Consider the following 19028-nt stretch of genomic DNA (forward strand, 5'->3'; position numbering starts at 1 on the left):
ACCTCTGCTAACTACGATGCCCAGCAGGTACGGTCCAAGCCGACCCCAGCCTCAAGAAGCAGAAGCTGAATGTCCTAACTCCTTTGTTGGGTCGGCTCCCTTGGCAACAGTGAGCACCCTCAAAACCTCTAATACACACTGTAAAAAGGCTTACGTCTTAAAAACTATTTCTGTAGAAATGCAATTAAGCTACATCTTATATACCTCTGTAGTTCACCCCGCAATGCCTAGCACAGTTCTTGGCTCAAAAAGTATTTCATCAGCTGATACATGGTTTTATTAATGATATAAAATACCAGGGAACTTCAGATATTTAAGATAGTAAAAATGATTCATTATTAGGATATCATTTTTGCGGGGTACGTAAGAGGGGTTAGGTGATTAAGTGCCTGAAAACTCTGTGCCTGCTCTATTACTGCCCCCATAAGCTACTGGGAGACTTGGCATATGCTACTGTGGTTAGCAAAACTTGTTTCATAAACTCAGTAAAGATAGACTTCAGTTCAACCCATGAGAAAGTAACACCAATTTTGAATGACAGCATCAAAATGGCTGGAGGTTGCCTGTACTGTGCACAGAACCACAGACAGCCCCTACAAGCCTCTTCTGGCTGGATCTCCAGCCTCCGGGCATTTCAACTCAGCAACCACACAGGGATGTCACAGGTTTAGAACATTTGTGGAATAGAAGGGACTTTAGAGATCATCTAGTCAACTTTTTCCAGCCCAGAGAACTTAAATTTTTTTTTTTTAAAGATTTTACGAAATGTTCTTAATTTATTTATTTTTGCTGTGTTGGGTCTTTCGTTTCTGTGTGAGGGCTTTCTCCAGTTGTGGCAAGTGGGGGCCACTCTTCATCGCGGTGCGTGGGCCTCTCACTGTCGTGGCCTCTCTTGTTGCGAAGCATAGGCTCCAGACGCGCAGGCTCAGCAGCTGTGGCTCACGGGCCCAGCCGCTCTGCGGCATGTGGGATCCTCCCAGACCAGGGCTCGAACCCGTGTCCCCTGCATTAGCAGGCAGACTCTCAACCACTGCGCCACCAGGGAAGCCCCGGGCCCAGAGAACTTAGACTCTCAGGAATACACTAAAGGGACAATGGGAGAGCCGGAGCTATTTTCAATACTTCAAAAAGTCCAGTGGAATTCATGCACTTACCAAGAATCCTATGACAAAACCTCTCTCTTTTTAAAAAACTAATTAATTTATTTACTTTTGGCTGCGTTGGGTCTTCGTTGCTGCACACAGGCTTTCTCTACTGTGGCGAGCGGGGGCTACTCTTCGTTGCAGTGCATGGGCTTCTCATTGCGGTAGCTTCTCTCATTGTGGAGCATGGGCTCTAAGCACACGGGCTACAGGAGCTGTGGCTCACCGGCTCTAGACCGCAAAGTGGCGCATGCGCTTAGTTGCTCCCCAGCATGTGGGATCTTCCTGGACTAGGGCTCGAAACCCGTGTCCCCTGCATTGGCAGGCGGATTCTTAACCACTGCACCACCAGGGAAGCCTGACAAAAGCTCTCTTTAAAAGTCTGATTTGGGCCTCCCTGGTGGCGCGGTGGTTGAGAGTCCGCCTGCTGATGCAGGGGATACGGGTTCGTGCCCCGGTCCGGGAGGATCCCGCATGCCGCGGAGCGGCTGGGCCCGTGAGCCATGGGCGCTGAGCTTGCGCATCCGGCAACGGGAAAGGCCACGACAGTGAGAGGCCCACATAAAAAAAAAAAAAAAAAAAAGTCTGATTTATGTTTGCTTTTCATTAAGCTTTGTCAGTGCTGTGTTATCAAACTCTCTCTTGCTGTTTAAAGTCTCTGATTAATTACATATGGAGAAATAATTCTTTAAAACTCAGGGGTTAGGGGAGGAGGGGATCAAATCTTTCAAAACATGAAGTCTGTGCAGAGAGAAACAATAAAAGAGGTGTGTAGCGGTGAGAAGTTTGCAAACTACTGACCTCATCCAGCACTCTCACTTTCTGACCCAGGGAAGGAAACCGAGCTGGAGAGTTTTGCCTGGATCACACAGCAGGCTGGTGGCAGAGTCGGGGTGAACTAGACCTCTCTTTCCTGGACCAGTGCTTTTAGGGTTCCTACACTGTAGCATTCTCAGTTCCTTGCCCCAAATCTGTCTTTGCTTCCTGATTTCCTAATATCACTGGATGGTGCAGGGAGAAAGGAGCGCACCGAACCCAGAGGGAAGGAGACCAAGAAGAGCCCCAAGAGAAGAAAAAGCAGGAGACTAGCGACCCCCACTGCTCAGAGTGTGATGAGAAGTGCAAGTGTTCTGGGCAAAGGACCTCAGGACAGGAGCTCAGGAGGACGGTGAGGAAGACAGACGGAGGTGGCTGAAGGAAAGTACGCTGGACAGGAATAAAAGATAAAGATGGCTGTTTACTGGAGGCCAGGCCTTCCTTATGAAAGGGGCATTGAGGATGTGAGACACTTACTCCACTCACTCGTGATGGCAAATCATTGGCCCTGTGGGGTGGGATGAGTAAGAACATGGTTTAGTAGAGACCCAGGAAAGACAAAGGGAAACAAAGGCAAAAATGCAGAATCGCCACTGATTGTGTAGGGGACACACTTGCCTATTGAGATTTCCCTGGTCTCCTCTCCCCTTGTACCTATTGCCTGTCTCCATAGCTCACTTAGTAATAACAAACAGATACAGTCTATTCTAGGCAACTCACTCTAGCCTCACAACGACCCTAGAAGTAGGTATTATTATTATCCGCATTTTATTGATGAAGAAATGGAAACAGAGAGAGGTTAAGAAATTTGCCCAAGTCTCACAACTAGTATGTGGCAGAACTGGGATTTAGATCCGAGCAGTCTGACCCGAAGTCTGCACTCTTAACCACTTGCTATATAATTAACACCCCCTGTTGAAATGTTCCTTGTTCCTCTCAGTCTCTGACTGTGAATTCCTGAAGGTCAGGAACTTGGTTTTACTCATTATTGTATCCACTCTACTTAGTCAAGTGCCTGACATATGGTATATTCTTTACAAATGTTTGTTAAACTGAACCGAAATCCCCCTCTTTGTCTTCAAATCCTCCATATTTCTAAGATTCCAGTAGGTCCCCTAGCTGACGTAGATTTTATTCGACCATCTCCACCCTAATCCCTACTCACCCAACAGGCTTCTTCTCATGAGCAGTGCCCCCACTTAGACTACTTTTATTTCTCCTCCCCTCACACCCCTAAATTCTACAGGGCCTCCCATTTGACAAGATTCTACACTCAGCAATCAGAAATATTAATTTGTGCTAATATTAACAGCTTATAACTTGTTGCCTCTCCTAGTGGGATTTCCTAACCCAAATGGAAAAACACAAATTCATTAATTCAGACAATTCAACAATTCTTTACAGTCTGATTCATGGAAGGTTAGGGCAAGGCAGGATTTTAAAAATCATCATGTTCAGTCTCCTCATCCTAAAAAGGAAGAATCTGAGTCCTGGAGGGGGAAGTGACTGGTTCTCCATCACGCTGCCAGTTAGAAGCAGAGCCAACTCTCTTTACTGATGGATAGGAATGGTCCTTCCCTTCAAGGACTTTGTGATGGAAAGATTGCTGCAGGTACTAGTAGGGGTGGTGTTGGGAGTAGAAAGACCTTCTCAAATCATTCCATGTAGGTGGCCACCTACTTGGTTGTCCCCTGCTTTGGACACCTAATGGTGGTTCCTAGCAATCTGGTCCAGAGTTGGGGAGCCTGCAAAAGTAAGGAAGCTAGAAGCCAAATATTGCAAGGACCTCACTTAATGTGTGCTTATAGTTTCAGTACAAGTAGCACCAACTTTCTGCAAACTCATTTTAAGATCTTTGAATTGACAGAACAGATCAAGAAGCAGGCATTTATTTGTTTCAAGTCTTGGGTTTTGGGGAACATTTCAGTTGAGTAGGTTTTTATTTTAGCTAGTCCTCTCTGTTGGCTCCCTGTAAAATCCTGTTTTTCTTCATGGCTCCATTCCCGTCTTTTCACTTATACACTTTTCCTGACTGATCTCATCCATTCTCATGGCTTCAGCTTCTGACTTGGCCCTCAAATCCTTACCAACTGGCAGTTTTCTCCCCTGAGCCCCAGTTGCTATATTGAATGCTTTCTGGACATCTTCACCTGGGTGATCCACAGTCTATTAGACTCCATAACTTTTAGGAAGGCTTCATCCGTCCTTTTTTCCAAGGCCTACCCTATACCTAGTACTCCAGATTGATCAATATCCTGTGATGTACTCTCATAGCACTCTGTGCCTACAATTTATTATTACCGATAATAGTTGTGATGGTCAATTTTATGTTTCAACTTGACGGTGCTATGATGTGCCCAGATATTTGGTCAAACATTCTGGGTGTTTCTGTGAGGGTGTTTTGGGATGAGATTAACATTTAAATCAGTAGACTGAGTATAGCAGATTGCCTTCTATAATATATGTGGGCCTCATCCAATCAGCTGAAGTTCTGAATAGACAAAAAGCTGCCCCTCCCCCAAGTAGGGGAGAATTCTCCTGCCTGATGGCCTTTAAACTGGGACATCACTTTTCCTGGTTCTAGAGCAGCCTGCTGGCTTTGGGACTTGAATGGGGACATCAATGTTGCAGATTTTGGACTTGCCAGCCTCCATGGTCACCTGAGCCAATTCCTTACAATAAATTTCATATATTCTATGGATTCTGTTTCTCTGGAAAACCCTGGCTAATACAATAGTGAGAGCTATTTATTGCCTTGTTTTACTATGTGCTATAAGCACAAACACATCCTAACTGCACTTAACATTCTCTACAACCATACGTGGCAGGTATTATCTCTATCTTGTAGATGAGGAATCAGGTTCAGCATGGGATATTAAGTGTCCAATGTACTCTCATTCCAAAGTCCAGCACTAGGCTGCACTGAAGGACTCGTCAATTTTCTGGTTACCTGTGTGTCCCTTTCACCGAACTGGAAGTTTCCTTTCCTCTCTGCATCACTCAGATTCATTAAATCCTAGAAAAGTATACTTTACCTTTTCATCCAAGTTGCTTATGACAGATATTCCAGTCATCTGAGGAAGAGAAGTTAGGGAAAGTGGTAGAGAGCACTAGAGGCCCTAAATTTTGGGTATGCTGTAACGTGTTACCACAGAACTCTAAATATAAAGTGATGGAAATGTCCCACGACCAACATTCTCAGCACAATGCTTCATGCCTACTAATGTCTTCCTTGCCAAGATTTTCAAGTCTGTCCATTAATTAATTTTAAAATTTTAACCCTGAGAACTCTAGTTTTATGATGAAAGTCAGTGGAAAATAGAAGGAGCTTCATTCATTTATTTACTTATCCATTCATATCTATTGAGTCACTACCATTTGTAAGTATTGGGCTAGGCATTGAGGCTGACAAATATTTCTAAATTATTGATACAGGTAGATCTCTTTTAATGAGAGTATATGTTCCTATATGTTACCAGGCATACTTTATTTTCAGAAATAGAAATGAAATAAGATGTTCTATACAAATATAAGATATGTTTTTTAGGAAATTTGAAGACATCGAAGGTTTTTGAGCAGTATCTGAAGTCTGGCAGCATTCTGCAGAATGAATTAGAGAAAAAAGAGAGAGACTGGGTTTCCCTGGTGGCGCAGTGGTTGAGAGTCTGCCTGCCGATGCAGGGGACACGGGTTCGTGCCCCGGTGCGGGAAGATCCCACATGCCACGGAGCGGCTGGGCCCGTGAGCCATGGCCACTGAGCCTGCGCGTCCGGAGCGTGTGCTCCGCAATGGGAGAGGCCACAACAGTGAGAGGCCCGTGTACCGCAAAAAAAAAAAAAAAAAAAAGAGAGAGAGAGAGAGAGAGAGAGACTGATGGCAGGGACATAAATTAAGAAGTAATTGCAATAAGTTGGAGAATGTTGTAATTAGGCAACAAGTTAATAATGTTCTGGCCTCAGGTACTGAAAGCAGAAATGAAAAGGAGGTGGGGTGGGTGAAAAAGTATTGCAAAGGAAGATTTGGCAAGATGTGGTGACTAGCAGATATTAAGGGAAGGAAGACAAGGTGACTCTAGGAGTTTGAGTATGGGTGACCAGAAGAACGGAATTTTAGAAGGAGGGAATGGTTTGGCGGCAAAAGCCCTGTTTCAGATACACTGAGTGTGTGGGAATGTGGTCTCTGGGAGGGGCTGCCCAGTGGGAGATTGGGGAGGTGAAATGTAGGATTACCCAAACCATGTCTTCCTCTTCCATTCAATTACCCCTTTAGTTGATTCACAAGAATACTATACAATCATTTAAAATGATGTACTTGGAAATATATTTATTTATTAATATGAAATGAATTTTGCACATTAAGTGGAAAAGAGTAACTAGAAAAGTCTGGAAGGGCTTACCCCAAATGTTAACAGTGGTTGCCTTTGGGTGGTAGGATTATGGTGATTTTTTTCCCCCTTCTTTATGAATGGCATTTTTAAACGTTTGGCATAAATATGCTATTTTGCCCTCATCTGAGACCAGTCCCAGATCAGGGACTGAATGAGCTCTGCTCTTCCCTTTAGTCCGTGTGGCTCACATCCTCCTGGGCTGGTGTCTGAGAGCTTCCCACAACTCTCCCCCTGAAGGACGTTCCCACCCTGCTCACGGGGCAGCCAACAAAACTGCAGTGGCCACAGCTCAGCCAGCCTCGGCATCAGTCCCCTCCCTGATGGCAAAGCTCCCCACGTGCAATGTGTGGCTGGGACATCGTTGGGGCTGTCATCCTAGGAGGCAGCCTTCTCTTTGAAGAAGTCAGGCTAAGAAGCCACGTGAGAGGTGGTGAGGGGAACTTGGACCCTGTCACAACACAGGAAGCTCAGAGCCTGTTTCTCCTGAATGAGCAACGAGACCTCTCAGTGGCCTCAGGTGGCCCTGCCCAATCTCTCTTCTCTCTCCCCATTACCCCAAGAACTCTCTGAGTGTGGAAGACTTTCCCCAGGCCTTCCTGATGCAATAGAATGAGCGCGGGATTGGCACCAAAGCACGAGAATTCGCATTCTTGCTCCCCCACCTCCTAATCGAACGTGTGCCAGGCGCTGTCACTCTATGTGTATTAACTCATTGAATCCTCACACCACCCCTAAGAATCTGGTGACTATTATGTTATTGTTTCTCCTGGCCCCAGAGAACTGTTGACTTCTCCCCTCACCCTGACCTCTCTGGCTGCTACCCTACAATGCTCTTCCATCTCAGCTAAGCTCCTGCCCAAACTGTCTCTAGCTTCTTGCTCAAGTTTGCTTCTCATCCCACTGCAATCCTCTTCCCTCCACCTCCCCCAGTAATCTTCAGGCTGTCAATTCCTATGTATATTTTTCCTCATTTTACATCATCTCTCTGTGCATTTGATTAAGTTGACCAGTATCTCTTATTTGGCTTCCAAGATATTCTCTGTTTCCCCCCACTCCCTCGCCCTATATTATTAACCTTGTTGAGACTCCACGTCTCTAGGAAACCATCTCCGATTCCTGCCTACCTTCTGTCGAGCCAATGACACCCTCTTCTGTGTTACCTCTGGACCTTGCACATGTCCTCTTTGTTATACTTATCACATTACATTATAATTTGTTGACCTGTGTCCCCTATTAGGCAGAGTGCTCCTTAAGGGCAGAAACCATACTCCATTTCTCTCTTCTAAGTATTTAATACGTAATAGGTCCTCAGTAAATTGCTTATTAAATAAATAACTGAGTAAATTGATGAGAACGGCCAGGCACACAAATAACTCATTTAATAAATTTGCTAAGGAAAGCCAAAAGGTGGTTGGAAATAGGAACAAATGGTAGAGAAATGTGGTTTTGCGTGTGTGTTCGTTTTATTTGGGGGGTGTCTAAGACCCGAGAAAAAGTGGGCCCAGGAGAGAGAAGAGGTTTTTAGGATAGGGGAGAGCTAATCATGTTTGCAGACTGAGGGGGAAAGCCCGTGGTGAAGAAAGAAGCAAGGAACGGGTATGGGGAAAAGGCTGAACAAGAGCTTGTGAAGAAAATCAGGATGGGCCCCAAAGCACAGGTGGAAGGATTAGCCATGGACAGAGGAGAAGCCAGGGCTGTCCCCTCACCAGCTCGACCCTGCCCTTCTCAGAGGCCACCGGCCCCTCTACCAGCCCCCTCAGCTGGGGCTCCCACCTCCTCAGGCACCAGCTTGTCTGCTACCACCTCAGCTGCCTGCACCGCCAAGACCCAGCAGGGAGGGAACAGGTGGTGCTTCTCTGCTCGGTAATTCCTGAGCTCTAGTGGCACGGTAGCCATCAGATGCTAATAATTCCTCTCTTCGACCACAGGACAAGGCCTTGGTTCTCTTACAGCCACCCAAACCCCAGAATGACTTCCTCTTACTTATTATCATCCCCTCCTTAGCGCTTAGGCCTGACAGAGTCAGAAAACATTGTGGGTGACACCCTATTACTATTATATATACTGGGCATGAAACAGTCAAAGAAAACTCTTAGTGTGTGTGTGTGTGAGAGAGATACAGAGAGAGAGAGAGAGAGGGAAAAAGAGAGAGTGACGGTGGTGTTGCGGGGCGGGGGTGTGGGTTCCAATGGTGAAGAATTTGTTTTCAGCTCAGATCTCAACCAGGAAGTTATTCACACCAGCAAAGACACTAAATAGATTGGGTCAGAAAACAAAGATGGGTCACTGAATGCTCAGAGAAGTGTAAAGAGCCATCTGGATCTGCAGCCTCTTGCAATTTAAGAGTGAGAAGCTGCTTCAGAATAATAATCAGGGTAGGCAGACAGGATTTTACAGAACTTTATATCCAATCATTCATTTGACAAATATCTGAGTGCTTACTATATGCCTGGCACTGTGCTAGACACTTAGAGGTAGAACTCTCAACAAAATAGATCAAAATCACCACCCTCGAGGAACTTACATCCAGTGTGGGGAGACCAAAAATAAACATCTGAAACAGGTAAATGATACGGTGTGTTTGAAGATGATGAGTACTATGGAAATCCATAGACTCCAGCATGGCCCCTAGTGATCCCACCTCCTGGAAACACAACTTGTGTTTCCTCCCACACTAAATAGGTCTGGCCTGTGAGACTGATTGGATACTGCAGAAATGATGGCATGTGACTTCCAAGGCTAGGTTATAAAAGACATTGCAGCTTCGGCCTGCCTGTCTCTTAGATTGCTTGTTCTGGGGTAGTGGTTGCCATGTCATGAGGCATACACTCAAGCAGCCTGGGGAGAGGTCCACGTGGGAGGAAACTGAGGCTTCCTGCCAACAGCCATGTGAATAAACCATATTAGAAATGAAGCTTCCAGCCCCAGTCAAGTCTTCAGACGACTGCACTCTGGGGCGACATGTGACTTACAACCTCATAGGAGATCCCAGCCAGAACCACCTAGAACTCCCTAATTCCTGACCCACAGAAACTGTGAGAGATAAGACATTTCTATTGTTGTTTGAAGCTACTAAGTTTGGGGGTTACACAGTTACTGTGTAACTATTACTGTTACACAGTAATAGTTAATACTATTATTAACTATTAGTAATTGTTATATAATAGTAATAGTTATTACTATTATAATAGTTACTGGGTAACTATTACTGTTACACAGTAATAGCTGACTAATAAAAAAAAGTCAGGAGTGACAGCAGATGGGATGGGGGTGCAGTTTTAAATAGGATGGTCAGGGTACACCTCGCTTCAAAGGAGACACTTGAGCAGAGATTTGAAAAGCAGTCTGGGAAATAGGCAGGCAGATATCTGGGGAAGAGCATCATGGGCAGAGGAAACAGCCAGTCCAAAGCCCTGAGGAGAAAAAATTCTTGGAGGATTTGAGGCACAGTAAGGACTGTGTGGCAAGAGTGGAGAAAGAGAGGGAGAGAAGTTGGTGATAAGGTTGGAGAGGTAATGGGGGAGGGGCAGTGGCTGATCATGAGAAATGAAAAATGACTATTGGATTTAGCTCCATAGAAGCCACTGTTGACCTTGATAAAAGTAGTTTCAGTGAACTAATGGAGATGAACGCCTGCTTGGAGTGGGTTTCCAAGATAATGGGAGAAAGGAATTGGAGGCAGCAACTCTTTCAAGGAGTTTCAAGGGGAAAAGAGAAATGCAATATAGCTGCAGAAGTGGGTCAAGAAAAGATTTATTTTTTAGATGCATGTGGGAGAAATAACAGCATGTGGGCATGCTGATGAGAATGAGCCAGTGACAGTGGATGATGGGGAGAAGTGCTGGAGTGACGTGCTTGAGTAGGTGAAAGGGGACGGGACTGAAGGCATACGTGGAGGAGCTGGACTTACAGAGAAGACGGAGGGTTCGTCTTAGGAAAGGTCGGAAGGCAGAATATGAAACAGGTACTGGAGGAGGGCAGATGTCATGGTGGGAGGCTGTACAGTTCTCGTCTGATTATTTCTCTTTGCTCATTGGAGGAAGTCAAAGATTATAGTAGCAATACAATGATAAAAACTGTGTATAAAATGAACCAGCATATAACAAAGATAGAATAAAGGCCCCAGCAGAAGAAAAACACATCTCAGTACAGCCTGTTGTTTAGAAACAAAGGCATGGAACATAGAAGAGAATCTACAGAACTGGGATAACAGAATTACGACTTCAACAAGAACACAGGGGAATCTCTCAGCCAGACCTAAGGACTTTTACCAGTTCCTTAGAGAGTCTCCTTAAAACCTTCATAGTTTACATATGCACTTACATGTGAGTTAGCCATATGGTAAGACGTATGAGGTTTAATTGCAGAATGTGAGTTATATCATTCTTAATTTTCACATCTTCATCAAGACCTAAGGTTAAAAGATTTTTTTTTAGGTCTTTCTATAGAAAGATATCTGGATTGGATGGATCTTACCTGATTTTGAAGTCAACATGTGGGTGTCCAAAGTTCTTGTCCTGAGGTTTTACCAGGAAGGTATACTGTACTCTATATCATCATATAATGTTATGCTCAAAATCATCCCTCCAACTCACCCAAACAGCATCCTTGGATTGAATTGGTACCCTTGTCTGTCCCTTTCCTCCAGGTAAAATGTTTTAGTTTGGGACATTCAAATGTATCCTTCTTACTGCCTGCAATTATTAAAATGAGGACCAAACAGAACCCATGGCCAGATGCCTTAAGTGCTCTGACATGCTTTGATATGTTTGAGCTCCCTAAACAGGCAAGCAGCTCAGCTCTTCTGTCCTGGACACTCCCACACCCTTTTGTTCCATAAACTGAGGGTAGGATAATTCTTTTTTATTAAGACCCATCTAGGATAAGTTAAATAGCCTGCTGATTTCCCCCGAAATACTATGAGTTATTTTCAAGTCTCCTTAGGTAGCACTGAGGGAGGTTGGTGGAGAAAGAGGCAGGGGGAGTGTTTGACTCATGTTTGAGAATTGTTCTACAATAAAGGGATTAAAAAAAAAAAATTAGATTCCTTCTGTATGTGACTTTCATTCAAACACAAAGCTTCTCTTTAAGTAAAAAAAAAAAAAAAATCCTATTATGCTTACAATTGTGCATTACCAAAAGCCTCAAATTAAATTGCAGGAGAATTGAGAAAATAGGGCTATTAAAATATTTGAGCTATTTACTGAATTGAGTAAGGAGGAAAATAGACTGTTCCAGCTTCTTCCTACCTTCCATCCCCCTCTCGCCCCCACACTCTCTTCCTCTGTCTGTCTCTCACATTTTGACAGGGGAAATAGCTTTGGAGAATGATATGAGGGGACCTAGGGAACATGATACTGCCATGGCTTTAACTGGCTGCCATATGGACCTTCAGATGGAGTGTAGAGTTCGTCCTCTATCCTGCTCTACTCCTCCTTTTCACATCATTCCAATTGGAATCATCCATTCCACATGCACTGAGTTCCTACTATGTCTAAAGCACTATGGAAAGACATAGTCTCCTTAGAAGGAAAAATTACACATGAAATAAGTAAAGCACTAGGCTTTAAAAGTCTATACATTTAAAGACACCATATTATGTTACGAGCGGAAGACAGAGGAGAACTAAGATTTTTCCTTTGCCTCCTATTTTCCAGGCACAGAGCTACAGGATTTATAATCTCTCATTTACTCTTCACATTAAAACCATGACATAGATACAGCTCACTTTTACAGTTAGTGGGAAAAAAGGCTTGGGAATGATGAAGAACTCACCCAAGTCTGCACAGATGGTAAGAAAAAAGACATCACTTTCAATGAGAATAGATGAATATGCCAGAATTGTAAGGATCGACAGGAAGGAGAGGGGAGAGCAACCTAGGTTGAGCTGAGGAATTCCTGGAGCCAGCTGTAAGCAGTGGAAGGCTTCTGTCAGGGAACAAAGTCAAAAGTCCATTATTTATCCCATAATGGACCCTACCCGCAGTGCGACATCCATTATGGGCTAAAGTCCTGCCCTTGCTGGAAAACACAGAACCGCTAGATCCAGGACTTGTGAGGGAGAAGACTCTCAAACTCACCACCATCCAACACCTGTTAAAATCTAGACCAGCAGATCTTACTGAACTGGTCCCCTGGAGAGCTGCTTTTACTGAACTGAGCTTTGGTATGGTCACCCCAAACGAATTCCATCCCAGTGTAGACCATTAGAATTGTTGAGGAACTCCCCTGTCACATTATATAAGATCTTCTTTATGAGCTTGAGAAAAATTTTCTTTCTGGTTTTAGGAATAAGTTGAATATAAATATATATTCCTGGTATCTATAACCTATCAAGAATGGGTTGTTATGGCTTGTTTTTACCTCATGACCCCTGTGAACTGGGCAGTTAGTTAGCTCCTCTCTTTCTGATTGATCTCCAGAAAGCTTGGACCAACTGGCAGCCTACCAGTAGCCAAGAGTTGGGACTCTTAGGGGTCTCTCTATGTATTTGTATCCCCCTTATTCCTCATCCTTATTTTTCCTTTCTTTTATTAATCTGCTTTTAATTTAATTTAATATTTTACATAAATTTAGTATCTTATCTTGATCAACTGTATCTCTATGAGCATCTTAAATCCTTTTTCAGAACAGGGGAGAGAAGGAGGAAAGAAGGAAGAAAGGTGGAGGTAAGGAAGGAGAGACTACTAAAAGTCCCAGGATACCATGAAGGTCTAAAAGTCAGAAAGGGCAGCCAACTCTTAACAATCACAGGGTAATGAATAGTACAGAGCCAAACAAAAGTCAAGAGTAGAAACTGAATCAGATGTCTATTTCAGCATCAGAGCTGGTCCATCGCAGGAACCATGAAGCAAGATGCACCGTTAGGAGGAGCATTGTGAGGCAAGGACTCTGTGACCCCACCCAGATTTCCCGGTGCAGCAAGCTGGGGTGGGGGGTGGGGAATAGAAGAGATGAAATGTCATTTCTTTATTGCTGGTCATTAATAATGATTTGGAAATGCCAGATCGTTCATATTATCCTTAGATTAAACTTCTGCAAGTTTCAGACCTATGGCATGGAAGTCTATATTTATATTTCCATAACCTGGAAATGCTCAAATTCTCTGGCTTTTTAACACCCCGATAACAATCGCCCAAGCCCCTGTCCTCTATGGCTGCAGGAAGTCTAGCCTCTTATCAGGCTCACCTTCTCAAGTATTGAGAAGTGGTCACTGAGAAAAGCTTACTTGTCCCATAAATCTTCTCTGTCATGTCGTCTCAGCCAGAGCTCTTGCCCCAGAACATCAAGGTGCCAAGACCCTGCTTTCATCTCTTGTCATCTCAGAACTTGATCTTCCAGGAATAGCAGCTCACTCCACACACTGTGTCTTAAGTGTGGGCACAAACATGCTCTTTAACTCCCCAAACATGGCTCACACTGGACAAGGGACGTGCAACAGAGAGAGTAGCTGATACATGCCATCACCTCTCCATGCTCCGAACCTCAGCCCCACCTCCACCAGACCCAGAGCTCTTCCCCTCTTCCGTCCAGAGCCCACCTCATTTCTCTGCCTCTCCAGATGGGAACATCCACTGTCTCCTGCCCTCTTACAGGGTACATTGCGGTTCTTTCTTGGTGACAAAAATGGCCTGTTTGGTATTAAATAAAAGCACGCAGCACACCAACCACCCAGTCCAGTTTGTTCCTGGTGTGTAGCAGGAAATCAGGCTTGCGTGGCCCAGCTGCTGTCCCCTGGTACCCCGGTCTTAGAGTGTAAATGCTTGAGCAAAACCCCCATCCATGCCTTGCATGCACTCACGTTGTTCACAATAGCACAGCTCAAATGCAAGAAAATGTTCTAATACTGCAGGTAATAGATCACACTCCAGACAATCCAAACAGCATACTTAACATGTCTGAAGCAGGCTTCCCCAGGGACAATGAATGGATACTTGCCTTACATCTACCTGACCAAATCGATCACTAAAAGGACCCTCTCAGGACAAGAGCGGGTATTCTCATTCTCCAGCTTCTCCACCCAAGAGGCAGAAGCTGCTGCCAGTCCCCAGCTGGGTTAAAACCCCAGCTCCATCAGGGTTAAAACCCATTCTCTACCAGGCAACGTATTACCCCTTTATGACTCCTTCATTGTGTCTATTTCTGATTCTGGTTCTAACATTCTGTAAGGGGCAAAAGATCTCACATACCAAACTAGGATATCTAAAAAATGTCCAAACCTACCAGTAAACCAAATCTTTAGTGTCACAAGCAATGCAGTGGTGCTTGTGATATGTTGTTACTTATGCTTTTTTTAAATGTAAACTTGATCACTTTAGTTTAAGGCTGGGTCTCCATATATAGTCAGTTGAATATGACAATAAGTAATTGTTTTCTAAACTTCATAATTTTTAGTGACTGAGTAATGGATCAGTCTCTGAGTGAGTCATTCCAGTTAACCTAATGACTAGAATAACTATGAGTTTCGTTGACTTGAGTCAGGCTTCTAAAGCTTGGATGCTCCTGGGGTACTGATAAGATAGGCCCCCTGAAACTGAAGATCACCCCCAAATTCATAATGAGCTTCCCAAGTGCAGCCACGGTTTGAGGACCTTCCTGAGCCATCACTCGCCTCTCTGACACCTCTTTAACGATAGCAGCACTCAGGTGCCAGTTAAGGACACTTTTCACTGAGTAACAAGGACCTTTCATCAAATGTGGTTTGACTAGATAGAAAACCCACAGAACATCCTAAGATTTATTTTCAGCTCTTGATCACTTGCTTCTGTTTGTGTTGGCTCATTTATCGAGTTGTTACGTGCCAAGCTCTGTGATAAGCTATTATGTATGTTATCTATAATCTTTAAGAAAATTCTGTGAAATGAACATCATTTTCCTATTTTACAGATGATAAGGTGCAATTCATAAAGTTTAAATGCCTTGCCTAAGGAAATATAGAAGTAAGTGGCAAAACCAGGATACAAATGCAAATCTTCCTAGATCCAAAGCTTTCACTTTTTCTTATTTCTGTTTTGGGTATTTCCTGCTGGCTTATCAGAGAATAAGTATTAGTGGCCACCTGTGTAAGTCAGTGTGCGATAATGAGAGATACCACACAGTAATTTGAACAGGTAAAGTTTAATATAAAGAATTATTAACTACATCAGGGGACTGGAATAATGAGAAATTGTCTAGTAAAAAAGTAAAGAACTTTTATATCTCAATGGTAAGACAAACTACTTATTTTTTTTTTAATGGGCAAAGAATTTGAATAGATATTTCACCACAGAAGATATATGAATGGCTGGTAAGCACATGAAAAGATGGGAATATAAAATGGTGCGGCTACCTTGGAAAACAGGGTGGCAGCATTTCTTAAAAACTGAAACAAAAAAACGTGTAACCCAGTGATTCCATTCCTAGGTATTTACACAAGAGAAATGAAAATGTATGTCCACACAAAGACATGAACGTGAATGTTCAGAGCAACATGATTCATAATAGCCAAAGCCTTGAAACAAATCAAATGTCCATCAACTGGTGAATGACTAAATAAATGGGATCCACCCATACAGTAGACTATCATCCAGCCATAAAATGGAAGGAAGTACTGAAACAAGTTCAATGTGGATGAACTTTGAAAACATTCTGCAGAGTGAAGGAAGCAAGAGACAAAAGATCACACATTGCATGATTCCATTTATATGAAAAGTTCAGAATAGACAAATCTGTAGAGGAAAAAAAAGTAGATTAGTGGTTGGCTGGGGTGGAGAATGGGAATTGACTAAAAGTGGGTATGAGGGATTTTTATGGGGTGATGGAAATGTTGATAAAGTTGGATTGTGATGCCGGTAGTACAGCTCTGTAAATATATTAAAAATTATTGAATTTTACACCTTAAATGAGTGATTTTTTTAAAGTAAAGAGAACTTTAAAGAATACAGGAAAAGTAGATATGAGGAGTAGCCACTACCACAAGGGCTCAGAGCACCCCCAGAGGAGCACATCCCACACCAGCCACTCCAAACCCTCAGCACTCCTCCCGTCACCTGCCTTGCCTCCAACTTCAAAGAAATTTGAAGCAATCAGACATGAATTCCAACTTCCCACCTTTTTACTTGCAACCTCCTTCTCCTGTTTTCTCCAGACCCAGAGGGTGAAGGGTCCCTTTTCCCAGTCTAAGCTGGTCACGTGCTCCTCATTCCATCCTGCGCTGTCCTCCCGGGCTCTGCTCCACACTTAATCCACCACCACCGCCACCCCGCCCCTTGCCTCAAAGTCAGCCTCTCCTCCTGCACTGCCCTCTGCCCCATATCAAAATGCACACACCTCCCCCATCCCAAGACAAAGAAAACGCCCTCTCCAATCCTGCCACTCCTTCCGCTACTTCTTTGCCTTCTTTCCTTCTTAACTTCTCAAAAGAACGGTTGGCAACCACGCATTTCCATTCTTCTCCCAGTTATGTGTCCATTCACAGAAATAAGGCTTCTGCCGCTTACCCTTCAACTATCGCACTCTGAAAACAAAACAATGACCTCTTCCCAATTGCCCAATCAAATAGATTCTTTTTTCAGACCTCATTTGATTTGCCCTCTCTGACCGCTCCCTTTGAGAAGCTCTCTTCTCCCAGAGTTTCTCCTGGTATTTGCCACTGTGCCGACTCCCCTTCTGCCTGGTGCTCCCTAGTATTCTGACTTTGGCCCCATTCTCTTCTCAGACCACATCCCTCTCCAGGGCCATCTCTTCACTTTCATGGCTTCATCAACCACCTCAGGGCTGGTGGCTTTGCAAACTCTGTCTCCACACCAGCCCTCACCACTGAGCCTGGGAGTCAGAGATCCAACTGCCCTCGACATCTCTCCATCTGGGTGGTCTCCCAAAACCCGCTTCTCCAGGGCTCCCTCTACCCATGAATGTCACCACTAGCTACCTAGTTTCTCAACCAGAAACCTTGGGACCATCCTAGTCTTTTGCTCCCTCACTCCCCATAATCAAATCACTAAACAGTATTGTTTTTATAATACAGCTCGAAAATCTCTCTTTAAAACTGACCCCCTCCTTTCCATCCTCAGTGCCACTGCCTGGGAAAGAAGCAATATCACTTGCAGTGTGTGTGTGTGTGTGTTGTTTTTTTTTTTTTTAAACCCAGACATGGAATTATCATCACTGGCGCAGAATTGATCACCTCTGAGGCTGGAGCCCCTTCGGTAATGCTGATGGGGAGCCTGGTTTGGACCCTCTGCACTGAGTCAGGGTTTGTCATAGAACAAGAATCACGAACCCAGTCTAGAAGATCCAGGCAGGTCACCCTCACTGGGGTGGGGTAAAGCTGGGGAGGTGTGCAGACAGCGGAGAGGTAGGGACGGAGCTGAACTGGAAAACATGTGCCCTGTCTGAAGGCAACGATGTTCCTTTGCTCCAGTCAATTACAATGTGGAAATGCAGGCCTAGAGTTGCCAATTTTCCCCTCAAAGCTAGCAATTCAGATTTTTATCTAAAAATCTTCCTTTTACAATGTTGGAAATGAATTCAAAAAAATTTTTTTAAAGCATCATGTAGTCAAAGTATATCTACAGGACTGAGAGGACTTGTCTATGACTTCCACCATAGAAGGTTTTCTATCTGGGGAGGGACGTGGGATAAGCAGTGTTTTGGGAAGCCGTTTCGGTAGCAGTGTGCATGGTCTCGACTGCAAGGAAGAGGTGAAGGCAGGGAAAACTAGCTGCGAGCCCAGGTATGGAGAGCAGTGGACCCGGACTAGGGGATGGCAGTGGAGCGCGAGCATGCCACGGACATCTCCCACGCCACAGACCAACCAACCGAACAAGACCCAACCAGAGATGAGGACTTCGTGGCACCGTTTTCCAAAGGAACCCAGTGCAGTCTGAGTGCCCGCCTCCATTTCGAAGTCCACTCACCTACTGACATTTGCCTGCATTCCTCAGCCCCACCCCCATCCTTCTGAGGCGCCCGAGGGACGACCTTGGCGCTGTCCACGTGGCACTGACTAGGAAGCGTGCCCACTGGTCCCAGAAGTGCCATCATCTCACTCCGTTACCTTATGCAAATGGCAGGCTCGCAGAGCCTGCTTCTCCATCTGGACACCCGAAGGGAAGCCTTCTGGACAACCTAACCTTCCTCTCAGAGACAGTGAACGGAGCAGTGAGGAAATGTCCGCAAAGCCTCCACACCCACTTGTTTGCCGAGGGAAGGAGAGCTGCTATCTAAATTATTAAGGAGCCGGACCTGAGCCGAAGGGAGTCATGGAAACTTCATTATCATGCGTGGTGTGTGGCTGTCTTTTGAATATTCTGCTTGCTTGGTTTCTAATTTCCTTTTCCTACGGAAGTCTTTTCTCGCTCATAAATCTTTGCATCTCAATGTTCTGTTCTTTTCTTCCTTTGTGTTCTGAACTGGGAGTTCTCACAACCCCTCCAGGGTTAATCTACTCCTCCCAACATTGCTGGCTCTGAGCGGCACTGGGGGCGATTAGGAAGAGTCCTGGAGGGAAGGGAGTGGAGGGGGCGCTGAGGAGAGTGAGGTGGGCAGGGAACCCTCCCATCGCACCCTCTGCCTCTCCCATCGCACCCTCTGACTCTCCCAGCTGGCCAAGGAAACACTCTCCAACTCTCTAGAACAAACCAAGTACCACAAGCGTGTTGTAAATCTGACAGCAGGCTGATCACAGAAGCGGGACTTACTAT

The sequence above is a fragment of the Lipotes vexillifer genome, unplaced genomic scaffold, assembly GCF_000442215.2.
Source record: "Lipotes vexillifer unplaced genomic scaffold, Lipotes_vexillifer_v1.1 scaffold773, whole genome shotgun sequence".
Classification (NCBI taxonomy): Eukaryota; Metazoa; Chordata; class Mammalia; order Artiodactyla; family Lipotidae; genus Lipotes; species Lipotes vexillifer.